Raw genomic sequence first — 15,923 nt, 5'->3', positions numbered from 1 at the left:
AGTGAGAATTTTCTGGATGCTTTTGTTGTGTTTTCCTGGCATAAAGCAATAACAAACAATAGGTCGAGTTGTAGGAGTTCATCATTAACCCATGGTAACCAGCAAAGAAAATGGTGATACTTCCTGGCGAAGAACGCAGCAGCAAATATTGTTTTGAAGATTTAATCTTATGACCAGAGTTAGTAATTGTTTCACTATTCCTTGAGCGTGAAGAACTCAGAGGGTAAATGATTTATTGTTCTGACAACACAGAACAAATTTTAATGTTTTGAAAAAAAATTGAGACCTATTAATCCTGGTGTGTGTTACTCTTAAACCCAAGGAAATGAAGAAACATTGATCTAATTTCTGCCTTTCAAGAATGAAAGTATATATTAACTGCAGAGCACCCAGCAGCATACACAACCAGCACCCCCAGAGATGCTTAGCCTGACATCAGAAATGTGATTCCCTCTTGGTATTATGCAATTTATTTCAAAGAGACTGTTTGATCCAGCAGCTAAGAAGCCAGATGAAAATCCTCAGTAAGGACGTGCTGAAATAAAGGGGGGCAGGTAGAGGCAAAAAGGCCAGGCACAAAAAAGGCAGAAACAGGAATAAGAAGTACCAATTGCTTTTAGCAGTGCCCTAAAGTTACCCTGCCTTTTTTTTTTTTTTTTTTTTTTTGTCAAATTCTGAATCTGATTCAGAAGATCTGAGGAGAGGCTTTCTAACAAGCTCTTGGGATATGCTGCTTATCCCAGGAATGCGCTCAAAGTACCAAGAGTAGCACCTTCCTGGTGTCTGAGACACTCAAACCACCCTGATAAATACCTGGACTGCACACATGCCTCCAATGTTTCCTTCATGGTCTCTTTTATGGAAAATAGTTCTGTTTCTCTGTAATATCATTTCACTTCTTCTTTTTTTTTTAAGTCCCTTATTATATGGGCTACCTTATCCACTGGCCTGGTTTTTGGACAAAGAATAAACAATGTCCCCAAACCATCTCTTCTTTTACCACTGTTTCCCGATTAGACTATGAAGCAGGCATTTCATCTTTTGCCACTTGCCTGATAACTTAGAGTAGGACTTCCTACCTACCCTGGAAAAAGAGAAAAAGAAGAGTAATATTTGCAGGATTCTGGAGATATTAAGCCAGTGAAGAGAGAGGAAAAACCCAAAACAAACCAACCAAAAAGCCCCAAGACTGCAAGCCTCCAAGAAGGAGAGTACTGTGATTATTAAAAGTAATTTTAAAATTTCTGAGTTACATCCTTCATGCTTCAGTTTTCCCACGAGAAAGACTGGATGGGGCCAGAAGGTCCGCCACTGGTGGGGCATTCAAGTCTGCCTCTGCTGCTGTCTAAATATTTCTTCAGCTGAGGAAGAAACATTTCCTGTAAATCTTATACATAAAAGCCAGACTCTCTTGCCAACTAGGAAGACAGAGGAAAAATAAGGAGTAGGGTAAGGGTAAGGGTAAGGAAGAGAAGAGGCACTTCAACACCTGTTTCCTCTCTTAAGAGATACTCCTACTAGAAGGAAAACATCCAAACCAGCTCTTTACTTTCTCCTTATATTATTTCTGCCAGAAAAAAGGAAGAAGTTGTTTTTTTTTTAAAGTAAAGGAATTAAATATCATATTGTACAAAAGGCAAGAGTCGTATAACACCATAGCAGTCAGCTCACCTAGATGTGCAGAGTGATGTTCTAAACATTTGACGTTAACTCCTGGGTAAATGCTGCTGTGGATTGCACGAGGAGGCCACATTTGCAAAAGAGAGCGTGACATGCAATCCCGAGGGCCTCAGTCTTCATCACTTTGACAAGGGCAGTACACAGAGAGGTGGTTTGCCACCACCTGCTTCCTGGTCGGATGGGACTCCTCCCTGGAAAAGCCTGCATAGCTCCCATGTAGGAATTAAGATGATGGAGTTTGTGAACAAGTGAAGTATTGTCACCGCCATGGTTACAAGTGCCACCTATCCAGAGGGAAGACAATCATCTAGGGAAAGGGGAATGGAAGAAAAACAGAGGGAGGGGGGAAGCACTGTGCAGGAGAAAGCCAAAAACCTGGGGAGGAGGGCAATGAAATCACAGGCAGCTGCCTGCATTTTTAAAGAAGCGAATGCATTTCATTTAAGTGGGTGAATGCAGGTAGTCTGCGTGGATGCAGCACCAGGATTCCTCAGCCCTTGCCCCCCATCCCCCTTGGCTGTTTTCCTGCTCTCATATTATCAGGCTTGCTCATCATACATCCCTGGTTCTCTGTCTTCTACAAGCTGACAGAAAGCAAAACACAATAAAAACAAGGCAGGAGAAAAGAAAACAGAAAAAAAAAAAAAAAAAAAAAAGCCTGACTCTCAGTACCTGAATACAAGGGAAGACAGAGGAGGGGCACAGTGGAAGAAGAGATTAGAAAATGTATTAAGCTCTCCCCTAGCCTCAGGTATGGTGCTTTTGCACACTACCAGCCTTTCTCCGGAGCAAGAGAATATACTTTACCCCCTTGCCACAAGCAAGGTGGGCTGGATAATAAGAATATTAGAGGAGGGCAATTCTGGAGATGTAAAAGGCACAAATTCAAAAGAAGAAATGAAAGAAAACATGGGAATGAAGAATAAAATAAAAGATTAGCAAGAGCCAGAGAAAGAGAAAAGAAAGCGCAAGAGAAAAGTGGTTCATTTGTAGAACTGATCTATTAAACTCTAAAATATTGTCCCAGGTTTCAAAGACATCAAGAGGATTTTAAAAGGGGACAAACCTACCAGGAATCTGGGTAGATTATATAATATGTAAAGCTGGTTTGGGAGTAGGAATAAGATCTACTATTTGTTAAACTCCCATGTGTCAGGCATTCTCTTGGGGCTTTACATTAGTTAAATCTGTGAATGTTTGTTGCCGTCATCTGATAAAGGCCACTCTGAAAGCTCAAATGCACTGAAATTTCTTCTCCATCCCCACCACAGCCCTCACTTTTGTTATAGCTTGAAATTGCGATTGAAAGTGAGTCCTTGATTTCTACTATTACAGTATAGGAATGTAAAGTATAATGGCACATTTTTCAGAAATAATTTAGCCCGGGCTAGCCATCAGATAGCTGAGAGAAGGTAAGGTTAGTGAGGAAGAGGAGATAGGAACAAAGAAGATACTGGGGGATTGACAGCTTTCTTGTAATTGAGGATGTGGGGTTCTGAAACAAGAGACGCATAACTATAGGCACCTGTTTCCTAGTCCATTATTTTACCTGGAGCTGGTGCCAATGATATGAATGGAGGGAATTTTAGAATTAGTAATAAATATATATCTCTGAAGAGAGATTGGAACTCTGCTTTTGTCATAATTCAGAATATTTCCAGTATTCTAAAAGAGTGGGGCAGCCAGATATCTTCAAGTATAATTAATTAGTTAAGGAATTTTTATTTTATTGATTCATTCATGAGACACACACGCACACAGAGGCAGAGACAAAGGCAGAGGGGGAAGCAGGCCTCCCGCGGGAAGCCCAATGCAGGACTCCCCCCCAGGATCCTGGGATCACGTCCTGAGCCAAAAGCAGATGCTTAATCACTGAGCCACCCAGGCGTCCCAAGTAAAACTAATTTATTTATTTATTTATGATAGAGATAGACACACACAGAGAGAGAGGCAGAGACACAGGAGGAGGGAGAAGCAGGCTCCATGCTGGGAGCCCGATGTGGGAATCGATCCAGGGACTCCAGGATCACGCCCTGGGCCAAAGGCAAGCGCTAAACCGCTGAGCCACCCAGGGATTCCCCCAAGTGAAACTAATTTAAACACATGTATGCACACTCCTTGAGGATCTGGCTTTGCTGAGTTGCACAGCTGTTACAGGTAATCTACTCTCATCTCATCTCATCTCATAGGTGGGGAAATCAAGACCCAGAGATCAATTGGCTTGCTCAAGCCATGCCACGCGGCAGTTAGCAGCACACCTGAAATAGATGTCTGGTGACATTCACCCAATATCCTCAACATTACTCACCATATCAAACAGCTCTACATAACATCAAAAAAAGTATACTTTGGAGTGAAGTTAAACAGAGCTCACTTTCAGACCTATATAACAATAGCTAATGGGCTACAGTGAATCACACTTATGGGCTTCCTAATCAAACACAGGCAAAACATATATAGCTCAAAATTATACTAAAATTTTTTTTCACACCAACTGTAATATATTTGTATTTTATGGATTGCAGGTTGTAAGAATTAAATGAAACAACATATGTAAGAGGCCTAGCAAAGAACTGATTCTCATTTCTTTCCCCAATTATCAACAGATCATTTTCTTTGGGGGAAAAATATATAAATGATTGTCTCATTAGTCTTCCTGGACACCTTCAAGATCTCCTCCCAACATCCTAATTCTGCTTAAACTCTATTCTCTTTTTCACAGATGATGATCCAAAGAAAGTTTAAGGTTTTTTTCTTAATCACCCACTCCCAATCTTAGAGGTGTGAGACACTTACTCTGCCTTATAATGGTTATGCTAAGAAATGATGACAAAGCAAAGTATCTGTAATATTCCTTTAAAAACAACAGAAAATTTCTGAAATAGAAGTCGTATTGGGGTTGCTTCTATATTTTATAAGGAAGAGACTTCACATGCTGTCATGAGGAAGTATGTAGTCAGAGGTCCTTGTGCACTTAACCCTGATTGTGTTATAACACGTAGGAAAAAAATATTTTAAATTCTGGGTGGCTTTCACAAAGTCCCATCTCTGGCAATTTGTATACACTTTTCTTTCCCAATCTATACTGAAGCTCAGGAGTGAAGAATCTCCTGGTTTTAGGCATTAGTTCTGGAGAAAATAGGGTAGAGAATAAAAAATGCGTATTATTGAGCATGCCCTTTGTGTCAGGAACCACTTGATATATATAATTCATACACCTATCTTGCCCTCTGGAAGGTAAGGCAAGGTAGAGAATTTGTTTTCTGGCTCACAACTAGCACCTAAGAGGAATGCCTGACCCATAGTGGGGGTTTAATACATACCTGTTCAATGAATAAATGAGCAGTCCACCAACCTGGGTAGCATTCCCTTCATTGTACTATTAAAGTGGCCAAACCTTAGAAAGATTAAATTTCCTGGACATGGTTTTAAACACTAGGTAGAGCCTGGACTTAAATCTGAGCTGTTACCAGGTTTCCATTCTCTCTACTGTGTTGCACTGGTACAAGGAGCAGTGAATTATACTCAGTTCATCAGTCTCGTGGCTTAACAGGTTCAGAGGTGAGGCATTCTGTACGAATAAAAAATATGTTAATTTGATTCTCCCCAGTCCATGATGTGACCATCTTCCCTGCTTTTTGAATAACTTAAGTCTTATTGGAGGGGGGGGGGGAAGGTACATCTTGCAGCCTGCAGACATAAAAGATCATAAAAGATCTCAGTCAATTGTATGTGCTGAGATAATTTCTAATAATCCTGGGCAGCACAATGGCTTGGCCAAAGATCTTGTGTTCCAGATCTTGCAAAAGATGGGTAGTGTGACCATGGGTCAGTCATTCAACATTTCTGACTCTGCTTTCTTCATCTATAGTTGCTGAGGTGTGGAAGAAGAGAAATGTTACTAAGGATCATTCCAGAGCTGATATTCTATGATTTCTTCTCCCTCAACCACAACCAGGCAGCTCACATTTTAAGAATTGAGAAAATGTGAATTTTACTTTTCTTTCTCTCTCCTCAAGGAATCTCATGCATTTTTAGCATTGTTCCATATTTGGCTGTAGAGCTTACTCAAGGGCATTGTGAATTGCGGGAAAACATGGAAAATGTTTTTCCTTGCCTACTCACACAAACAGTTTAGGATTGTTTTCAGGGGTGATTCCCTGTTCATTAGATAAATTTTTCTACATCTTTACCCCTTCCTTATTTATAAAATTATTATTAATAAGTGTCAAGTGAAGTGGATCAGGAAAAAACAACAACAATGAAGTGATGAAATACAAGTATCATGGCCTTCATGTTGGGAATGGTAACAGGAACTAATAGAGACTGTGGCTGAATGAAGACCACAGCTCCTGTCTGGGGGGGGGGGGGGGGCAGGCCATCCTGAGTTTAGCCAAATTTTGTCGTGTATACTTACTGGTCTAGGGTATCTAAATCATATTATGCTTTTTAAGCAAAGCCATAAATCTTGAACTTTCTACAAAATGTTCTGGTTTTAATATTAGCTCTATTTCTAAAAGTGAACAAAAACTGTATAGGCCAAATAAAATATATAGTTGTGGGATGAATTTAAATAAGGGAATACTAGTTTGAATGCTCTGATTTAGAAAGATCTGTTTCTGAGAACTAGTGTTTCATTCTTGAGCAAGCAGAGTATGTATCTGTGTGTATACATGTTAGTTTACACCTGATTTGGCAAGTAACTTTTAGACGCTAAAAAAGGAGTGGGAGGAACATACTGATGAAATAATCTGTGACCGCATGGGAAGCAAAATGGAGTTCTCATGACACCCTAGATTGTTCCGTTAGACAAAAGCTACTCAAGTCTATTCTGAGCTGTTTCTCTAGAAATAGATTCCACATTGAAGACTTAGGGAAATATCCTGCTAGGAGTAAGAAGATGGCTAAGATTAGCTCCTGTGAACAGAGGATGAAGTGCCCTGAAATGTGGTTGAGATGTGTGCCAATGGTTTAAACAAGAAAAGCCCTTCTTAAAAGTAGAAAGATCAAGGACTAAGACAGTGATGTTATAAAACAGCCTGCACACACAGATATATCCCCAAGCAACACTAACTTCTTGAGCACATTTCTCTCAAACAGTGAACATTCTAGTATACAAGTTAAAATTTTCTACACGTTTTTAATTTTAAAATAGTTTCCCAGGATTTTAGTGGTATGTTATATATGCTCATATATATATTTTTTTCAAATACTATTGTCAGAAGAAGTAATTGACAAGGGCATAACAACAACAACAAAAAGACCTACCCTGCTTTCTCTTCCCTCTCTGTAGGAGAACAGGTCTCAGATTTACACAAAAGTGTCTGCCACCCAGGCCTCTTTGATGCACTGGTAACAAGGGTCCAGCGGGCCATGGTGCAACAAAATATGACAGAAGAGAGAAGACACTAGATAGAAGAGACAGTTGAGATGAAGAAACAGGAGAGGAGGTAGCACAAATCCCTCCTGTCCCAGATATATTTAGAAGTGATCAGAAAAAAAAAAAAAAAAGTGATCAGAAGAGTGATGGTTGTAACCATACAGTTGGGGTACAGCTGAGTAACAGAGACCCAGCTGGGGTTAGATTAATTTTCTGGCCCTTATTTATCCACTAAATTTTAAAAATTCCAAATATTATATTTTTCACAGGAGATTCTAAATATAAGTATTACTTTTCACGCAATATGAGCAATTTTCCCATTATCTCCTCTGAATCCTACTAGTAATACTGACATGCTTGCAGAATTGAACTTTATTTCTAAAGCAACATATTTTAGGAATGAACTTTGAGGATGAAAGAAATGAAAGGAGATATGATTATCTTTACCACACAATGAGAAACAATAGGAAGGTATTATGCTTTTTTGTATAGCACTTTCCTTACTATCACCCCAGGCTATAATCCCCTTGGTATTCCTGTATTCTCATCTACCTTGAGATTAAAGAGAACATAATTATTTCATCTAAAGCCTCAAAGGCATTTCCTAAGGTCCCGTTGCTGGGTGAACTGAACCCAGACCTTGATTCCTATGAATCCAATTATGGAGCTTTGTTAATTTGCCTATAAATCTTGATTTTACATTCCCATCTCTCAAACCCTTATTTTAGGATAAAGGTATCAAAGATAAGGTATGAATTAATAATTAAGAATAATCACTCTAAAAAAAAAAGAATAATCATTCTAACAAGACCCATATCAAAGATCGCCACTGGTTAAAATTGGGTAGTATGTAGGACAACACAACCTCAGAAACATCCTGAGTTCTAAGGAGTAAGAACATGCAAACTTACTTTTCTCTGGCAGCTCTAATGCTAGACAATGTATGTGCTATGGAGTAACCATCTCTCTCCCCCTCTTCCTTACAGCACGAAGTAACAGATGGGATATCTCAACTAAAAATGTCAGCACTTTATTGACCAAGCTTCTACTGGATTTCATAATAGCAATATGTGAATTACAATTTCTCATTTCAGGAACTAAGGGGGCATAATTATTATTCACGAAAACTTGTTTTTTTTTTTCATGCTGACATTTCAAATGTTATTCCATCCTTAAGACACATGTATTTTTCTCATTCTACAACATTGTCCTATGTAAGAAGTATTTCCTTTCTGACTCATAACTCAATGCTCAGACTGTTAGACCATATCACCTGCTATAGGGTGACATGCATCTCATTAAAGATAGCTGCCATTATTAATGATCAAGCACAGTTCAATGAGTACAGTAAAATCTTAAAACATAAGCATAAAGCAAAACGCTAAAGATAAATTAGGGCTGCAGTGAAACTCAGCTTCAATAAAGCATCTGGCTGAAATATCTATATTCCGCTTCAGTCTAATACACTAGAAAATACTGGCTGTTGAGTATTAACTATAGGCCTTCTACAGAACAAATATTCACAATTTTATCTCTCCTGCAAGTAAACCTAAACCTAAATCTTAAAATATACCTAAAACCTTTAATAAAAACTCTATATAAATTTACAGAATTCATCTCTTTTGTGGGGTGCATTTTATGACTCGGATATTAATCTGCATTAGCATGGTACAAGAAGTATGTTAAATATTTTAAATGACTTGATTCAAATCTCCCTTCTGCTTTCATATTGAGTCAAATAACGAAAAGCATTTCTCAAGATAATATTGTTCATAGTTTACCACTGTTTCCCCCAAATGTGAGAAAGGGTCTAATTTATGGCATTATGCTACAGTATTTCCTTATCTTATTAAATGATGCCATTTTCTGCCTTTCTCACCCAAACAGCATCTGCTAGTCACAAAACTGGAAACACATCTTTTAATTAAATGCTTATTTTATTTTCCCTAGGGACAATGGATTGTAGAATTGCTTTCTCAAGATTTACTGCTTCCTTTCCCTTTATCTCAAGCCCTGATGTACAGTCAACATGTCCTCTGAAGTAACAACTGTCCCATCTGGCTGAGAAGTGATGGACACGGCTCCTTAAGCACACCGTACTCTCCGTTCTTGGCACCTCCATGCCCGAAAGATATCAACAAATTGGATGGAATTCCAAGAACAGCCAGAAAAATGATTAAAGAGATGGAGGCACTGAATTATGAGGAAAGATGAAAGGACAAAATCTGTCTAGCTTGGCGAAGCAATGACTGAGGCGCCGTGTGATAACTGTCTACAAGTGTTTGAAGAAATATAAACACCAAGAGAGGAGAGGGCACTTTTTAGGATGGTCTACAGGATAAGCAGGGCAAAAAAAATAGAACTGAAGAAATGGGAGAGATTTCCTAAGAGGGGGAGCTTGCTCATCAGTTGCAGATTCTGATAAACAGCAAAACGAAGTCTAAAGAGAACAACATGTCTCTCACGCTTGTAGGTTGCAATCAAGATTGACCTACCTTGAGCAAATGGCAATCTGTTTGCATGTACACATGTACTATCTGTGCTTTTCCAGCTTACCAAGTGCTTCCACATTCACCTTCTCATTAAATTAACAAAACGGCCTTATGCCATTACCTGTTAACCTTAACTAAGAAAAAAAGGAAGTTTTCTTCTTCATAGGTGTTGAGGCAAACAGGAGATTTGCATGCAAAACCTAGATAACTCTGAGCTGACCATCTGTTTGCTCTTACAACACTCTGTCTTCCAGGATTCCCATACAATGTTAGACCATGCTTACAATCTAGAAAAAGTATTTAGGGTTATGTTTAAACCAACAGTCCTCAACCTACCTGTTCTCTTGCTGTTCTTTGCTCAAATAGATTGGTTATAAAGTAGTTACCTGAGCAAAATTGTGTAAGTATTCTCTTAATGCTCTAGATGACCCAGGGTGAAATGATTCCTGTTTGGTTACTTTCTTCCCTTGGGTAATGGGCTCCATCGTGCCTTTAGCCCCTCATTCTGTCAGCTGCAGCCCTCAGATCTTTCATTAATGCAAAAATGTTGAGATTCACTTAACATGATACCCCTACACCTTGCAAGAATATTAGTTGTACTTCGTGAACCAAATTTTTTAAGGAGATGTAGTTCAAATGTGCTAACAGATGTCATTTGTGTTTTGTTGATGGGTTCCAGGTTGTGAATCCTTTCAACCACCTACCACATGTGAGGTGTCTGATGGAGATCTACTTAGAGAATAATCCAGGTATGAACATTATTGTTTCTAACTAGAGCTTTGGGTCCAAACCTCATTGATAAACTGGTCTGGAATATGTATGAGTTATGAAGACACTTCTGCATAGGTAAGAGTCTGAATGATATTCTCGTGTTATGCTTTCTTTCCCTGGTCTACATAATGGTTTCCTATTAGCCTTCTCTAGGTTATTGCTGGAAAGGAAAGAAGGACACATTTCTTACCCATTAGGAAACCCAAAGTACCTATACCATAATATCTACTGGGGAAGAAGTGAAAGAGTCAATCCCAAAGTAAATAATCCAGTGAAAACAAAAGATCTCCCCCAAATCAGGAGAATCTCCCTTGTAGAACTAAGAGCTCTTAGAAATGCTTCTCGTCATCCTGAAATGTGTGGACCTTTGCACAAATGTGTGCCCTTGATCTAGAACATACAAAACCCCCTAGGGGAGTATAAGGAAATTGGGGGTGGGGGAAACACTGGCCTTCATTCTAAAAACTACAGGATTTATCCCAAATACAAAGAAGAGTTTAGCAAGAGATGGTCTTGCCATGACAACCTTTCTGAGATGCTCTCATTAAAATAGTGACATCTACTGTAAAGCCAGCTCTGCCTGTTAGATGTTGGATGACTTCAAGTTTTTGAGTATATATGTTCTAGAGCAGTATGCCTCAAACTTTAATGTATATATGAATCACTGGGAATCTTGTTAAAGTTCAGGTTTTGATATAATTAATCTGAACTAGGGCCTAAGATGTTGAATTTCTAGTAAGTTCCCAGATGATGCTATTGCTATTGGTCCACGTACTACATTTAGAATAGCAAGATTCTATAGGGCATTTTCCATTCTAGCCGTATGACATAAAGTAAAAAAAAAAAAAAAATACTGCAGACTAGCCATGTATATTTCAGAGAAAATTTACATTTTATTTAATTTTTTCATTTCATGTGGTATAAACAATGCATTCAGGTCATAAAACAGACATAGGGGGTCCCTGGGTAGCTCAGTCAGTTATGGGTAGGACTCTTGATTTTGGCTCAGGTCACGATCTCAAGGTAGTGAGATTGAGCCTGGCATTGGGCACCATGCTGGGCATGGGGCCTGCTTAAGATTCTCTCTCTCTCATTCTCCCTCTGCCCGGCCCTGCCTTCATGCATGCCTGCTCAATATCTCTCTCTCTCTCTCTCTCTCTCAATCTAAAAGAAACAAAACAAAAAAAGGAAAGAAAAAAGCAGACACGTGTATTTGTATTTACATTAATATTTTATAACATTTTCCTTCTTTTAATTTTAGCTCAATTTTTACAAATACATTTCTAGGTCTATGTCCTGATTAAAAAAATCCTATTTTGGAAAAGAGTCCTGTAGAAGAATAGCCAGAAGTGTTAATTTTCCATAACCCTAACGACAAAAGCCTCACATGTAGACCATTGATGCTTTTGCCAAATAGGGCTAATATGGAGTTGCTATATTTTTTCTGATAAAGGTATTAATTTCTATAATATAAAGTGACAACATCTAACATTTCCTTCTTTTTTTATATAGAAGACACCTCAAAAAAAGGTGGAAGGAAAACAGAAGGAAGGAAGGAAGTAAAGAAGGAAGGGAGGAAGGAAATAAGGAAGTAAAGAAGGAAGGAAGGAGGGAAGGAAGGAAGGAAGGAAGGAAGGAAGGAAGGAAGGAAGGAAGGAAGGAAAATATACATTAAGAAAGAGAGGAAGAAAAGAAAAAGAATAACAACAACAACAAAAACAACAACAGTGGCTCCAGACTATCTTGACATCTAAGAGATATGTTTTACAAGGAATTTTTAAGTTTTGACCCCAAAAGTGGTCTTTCATTCTTCCTCCTGGAGGCTAAGACACAAACCCAGATGAAGAACCTATCGGCTGCTGTTCTGGAGGGGTGGAGGAGGGGCCATCCAGACCCAGTGAATCACCAAGGAAACATGAGGCCTATTTTTCTGTGGAGCTAAACTTCAAAAAACAAGCCAAGAGATACAAAGGGAAAAGTGTGATTGCTTTGACAGCAAAAACAAGCAAATATCTCCAGAGGGGATTAGTCCCTCTGCTTCAAAGTAACCAAAATAAAGAGAGCTAAGCCAGCTTCACTGGGAACAGCACCTGTCCATCAGGCAAGGCTGAGCTAATGGAACAGCAAACAGCGTCTATGTGCACCACTCAGCAGCCTGGATGGCTAATACCAAGGAACACACTTTCACTATCAAGATTCAACTTTCTAAATCCAACATCCTCTCCTGGAATCATAGGGAGGTTAAGGATCACCCACATTCAGGCCAAACCACACCCCACCATGCCAGTGTGCCTTTCCTTGTCCATCCCACCAGCCTGCCTTCCAGGCTCCATCTTTCACAAAACAGTTTTAATTCTCAACCAAGCCTGAATTACTGGGGAAACACAAAAAACAAACAAATAAAACTTCCTTAAATTGAAGCCAAAGGTTAAGTCTCATTTATGAAAAAAAAAAGTTTTGGCCTCTGGAGAATTTCACTTCTACTCAGAAACTCTTCAAATAAAAGGATGGCTCTCATGCCCCCATGAAATATCCTTCTCTTTAGACAACTCATATGGTGGTATACAGATTTATTTTTTTAACTATCCAATTACTATCCCGTTTTCTTTCTTTTTTTTTATAAATTTATTTTTTATTGGTGTTCAATTTGCCAACATATAGAATAACACCCAGTGCTCATCCCATCAAGTGCCCCCCTCAGTGCCCGCCACCCAGTCACCCCCACCTCCCACCCGCCTCCCCTTCCACCACCCCTAGTTCGTTTCCCAGAGTTAGGAGTCTCTCATGTTCTGTCCAGTTTTCAATGGGTCCTTTAAAATATATTGGCTACAGAATTAACCAAATTAGTATAGAGTAAGTTTCGATTTTTACCTCCCACAATCTGGATGTCATACTTCTATGAACTCAGCGTAAGAGCCGGGCATTGGGTACCATGCTGGGCATGGAGCCTGCTTAAGATTCATTCTTTCTCTCTTTCTCTCTCTCACTCACCCTCTGCCGGGCCCTGCCTTCATGCATGCATGCTCAATCTCTACTCCGTATCATAAATTGTGTCAAAAGTCCGCGTCTGTTTTTATATAAACTGATATTAAGTCACATTTCCCCCAAACTGTTTTGTGCAATGGAAGTTTTAATCTAAGTGTTGGACTTCCCATTTATTCCCGCAGATTTTCAGCTTGTTAGTTTTAGCTCACTGTTTAAGCTGACAAACTTGAAGTTTTATTTTTTATTCAGAATGTGAGATATCCCTCACAAATTAGACTTTTGAAAATTTAATAAGCAGGCCCTCTATTTTGTTATCCAAGTCGCTGCTAAAAATATCAAATACAAAAAGGCCCAAAGCAGATATAAATGCAGGTTGATAGAGACTTTCAGCATATTTCATCAGCCAAATGCAGATTAGCTTGAACATCCCCATCTTCTTCCTCTCTTTCTCTCTCTCCCTATTGTTCCATTTACTGGCCTTAAGCAAGGCTCTTGTATTTGGGAGAACACACCAGACCTAAAAGAATCCTCACTTTTACTATTAGTTTCTCACCCTTCTTCCAATTTCCTCCTTCCTAAAGATACGATTAATACTCATGACTCAAGAGAAAATACTCAAATAAGATAATCCTCAAGCCTAACTAGGACTCGCTCTTACCCTCACCTGTCTTGGACTACACTACACTGATTCACAAAATTCAGACAAGTTCACAGGACATCCAAGGTCAGAATAGAGAGTTAAATGACTCAATTGGGGAATTTAAACAACTGGCAACCAGCTACTGCAGTAAGAAACAGTCCCCATGGATGGACTTAGGGGTGTGTTCCTTACACTCGAATAAAAAAAAATAAAATTTAGAGAGTTGGTAAGTTTACTATAAGAAACAATGTGTTCCTGCAGTAAGTCAGCAATTTAGGCTTTCAATCAGCTCACAGAGTTAGATTTTGTTGAAGGCAAAACGCTCAGCATGGTAACTAATCAGCACACTCTCTCCAAACATCGCCTGCCTTTATTTTCAGTTGCTTGTTACTTCAATTCACACCGATTTATCCTCCCTCACAACTCAACCCACAACTTTCTCATTGCCTGACCTGAGGCATGGATAGCAATTTTCAGTGTAATCAGCCAGAGGATGTAATCAGTGCAATTAACAGATGGATTGGGAATACTACATGAAACCTAAATTAAAATCCCACTAAAATTACTGTACTGTATCTGTAAATACTCACGCTAAACAAATATTTCTTGTGGTAAGTCTCTGGCAGTGGGATAATAATTTTAATGTAAAACTTTTGATGAGTTGGGCCCCTATGCTCTATTCACTGATTTAATATACTTTATTGAGCACCTACAGTATGCCTATTCTTATGATGAAACAAAAGTAAAATAGGATATGGTATCTTTCCTCAAGGAGTACTGTTGTATTAAAGAAATAAGTCTGAAAGTCATGAAAAAGTTCTAAAAACAGTAAAAACAAACAAACAAAAACATCACCACCACCACAAACAACAATAAGGAGGGGAGAAACAAGAATGTAAACCAGTCTAACTGGTTTCACTTTAATTCATGACCATAAACTCTTTTGGACCTTGATCGCTGCCAAAATCCTATTAATTTCTTCAAGAAATATGCTTCCCCCCCAAGTATATTATTTCATAACTTAACATTTCTCAAACCTCCCATTCCCCTCCTAACTCTAAGTTGATGACCTGTCTTATGCTTCATTAATAAAGTTAACTATTGGAGGAAATTTTTTTTTTTTTACACTCTCGTTAACAAACTAGAAAAAACAACTTGTGTCTTTAGCTTTTCCAATTCATTGTAAAAACATAATTTCTCGGAGATCCCTGGGTGGCTCAGCGGTTTAGCGCCTGCCTTTGGTCCAGGGCACAGTCCTGGAGACCCAGGATCAAGTCCTGCGTTGGGCTCCCAGCATGGAGCCTGCTTCTCCCTCCTCCTGTGTCTCTGCCTCTCTCTCTCTCTCTCTCTCTATGTCTATCATGAATAAATAAATTTAAAAAATTTAAAAAAACATAATTTCTCCTAGAAAAGGGAAAATCTCTCCACCTTCAGACTGAGTTCCATCTTCAAATAATTTTTCAAGGACTTTGCTCCTTCATTGATTCTTTCTCAACAGCTTGATAAACTTTCCTTTACCACTAGAATATTCCAATAGGGAATTCAAACATACTCATATTCAAACATTGTCAGTATCTCTCATATGTAAGGAGAAGGGAGAAAGGAGGCAAGGAAGGAAGGAAGGAAGGAGAGGAAAAGAGGAAAGAAAGAAAGAAAGAAAGAAAGAAAGAAAGAAAGAAAGAAAGAAAGAAAGAAAGAAAGAAAGAAAGAAAGAAAGAAAGAAAAAGAAAGAAAGAAAAAGAAAGAAAGAAAGAAAAAGAAAGAAAGAAAGAAGAGAGAGAGAAAGAAAGAAAAAGAAAGAAAGAAAGAAAGAAAGAAAGAAAGAAAGAAAGAAAGAAAGAAAAGAGGGAAAGGAGAGAGGAGAGAGAGAGAGAAGGGAGGAAGGAAGGAAGCAAGCCAGCAAGCTTCCCTAACCTACCATCTCACTGGGCTCTCTCACAATTTTTCTGTTTTCCTTCATACCCTAACTTCCTCA

The 15,923-nt window shown here is 38.8% G+C and overlaps 1 long non-coding RNA gene across 2 annotated transcripts; it reads left to right on the top strand.

Moving 5' to 3' along the window:
* The first annotated feature begins 3,363 nt into the window (after positions 1-3,363).
* Positions 3,364-12,867, top strand: LOC140624867 (uncharacterized). Of its 2 annotated transcripts, XR_012024310.1 has the most exons (4): positions 3,364-3,837; positions 9,011-9,529; positions 10,232-10,301; positions 11,836-12,866. It is a non-coding gene; the product is annotated as an uncharacterized lncRNA (long non-coding RNA). The 2 variants fall into 2 exon arrangements; XR_012024309.1 differs by having other exon boundaries at positions 9,011-10,301; positions 11,836-12,867.
* Positions 12,868-15,923: the final 3,056 nt, after the last annotated feature.

The sequence above is a fragment of the Canis lupus genome, chromosome 35 (genome assembly GCF_048164855.1).
Source record: "Canis lupus baileyi chromosome 35, mCanLup2.hap1, whole genome shotgun sequence".
Taxonomy (NCBI): Eukaryota; Metazoa; Chordata; class Mammalia; order Carnivora; family Canidae; genus Canis; species Canis lupus.
Note: the sequence above shows the minus strand (reverse complement) of the source record. Positions and strands in the feature narration are given on the sequence as shown.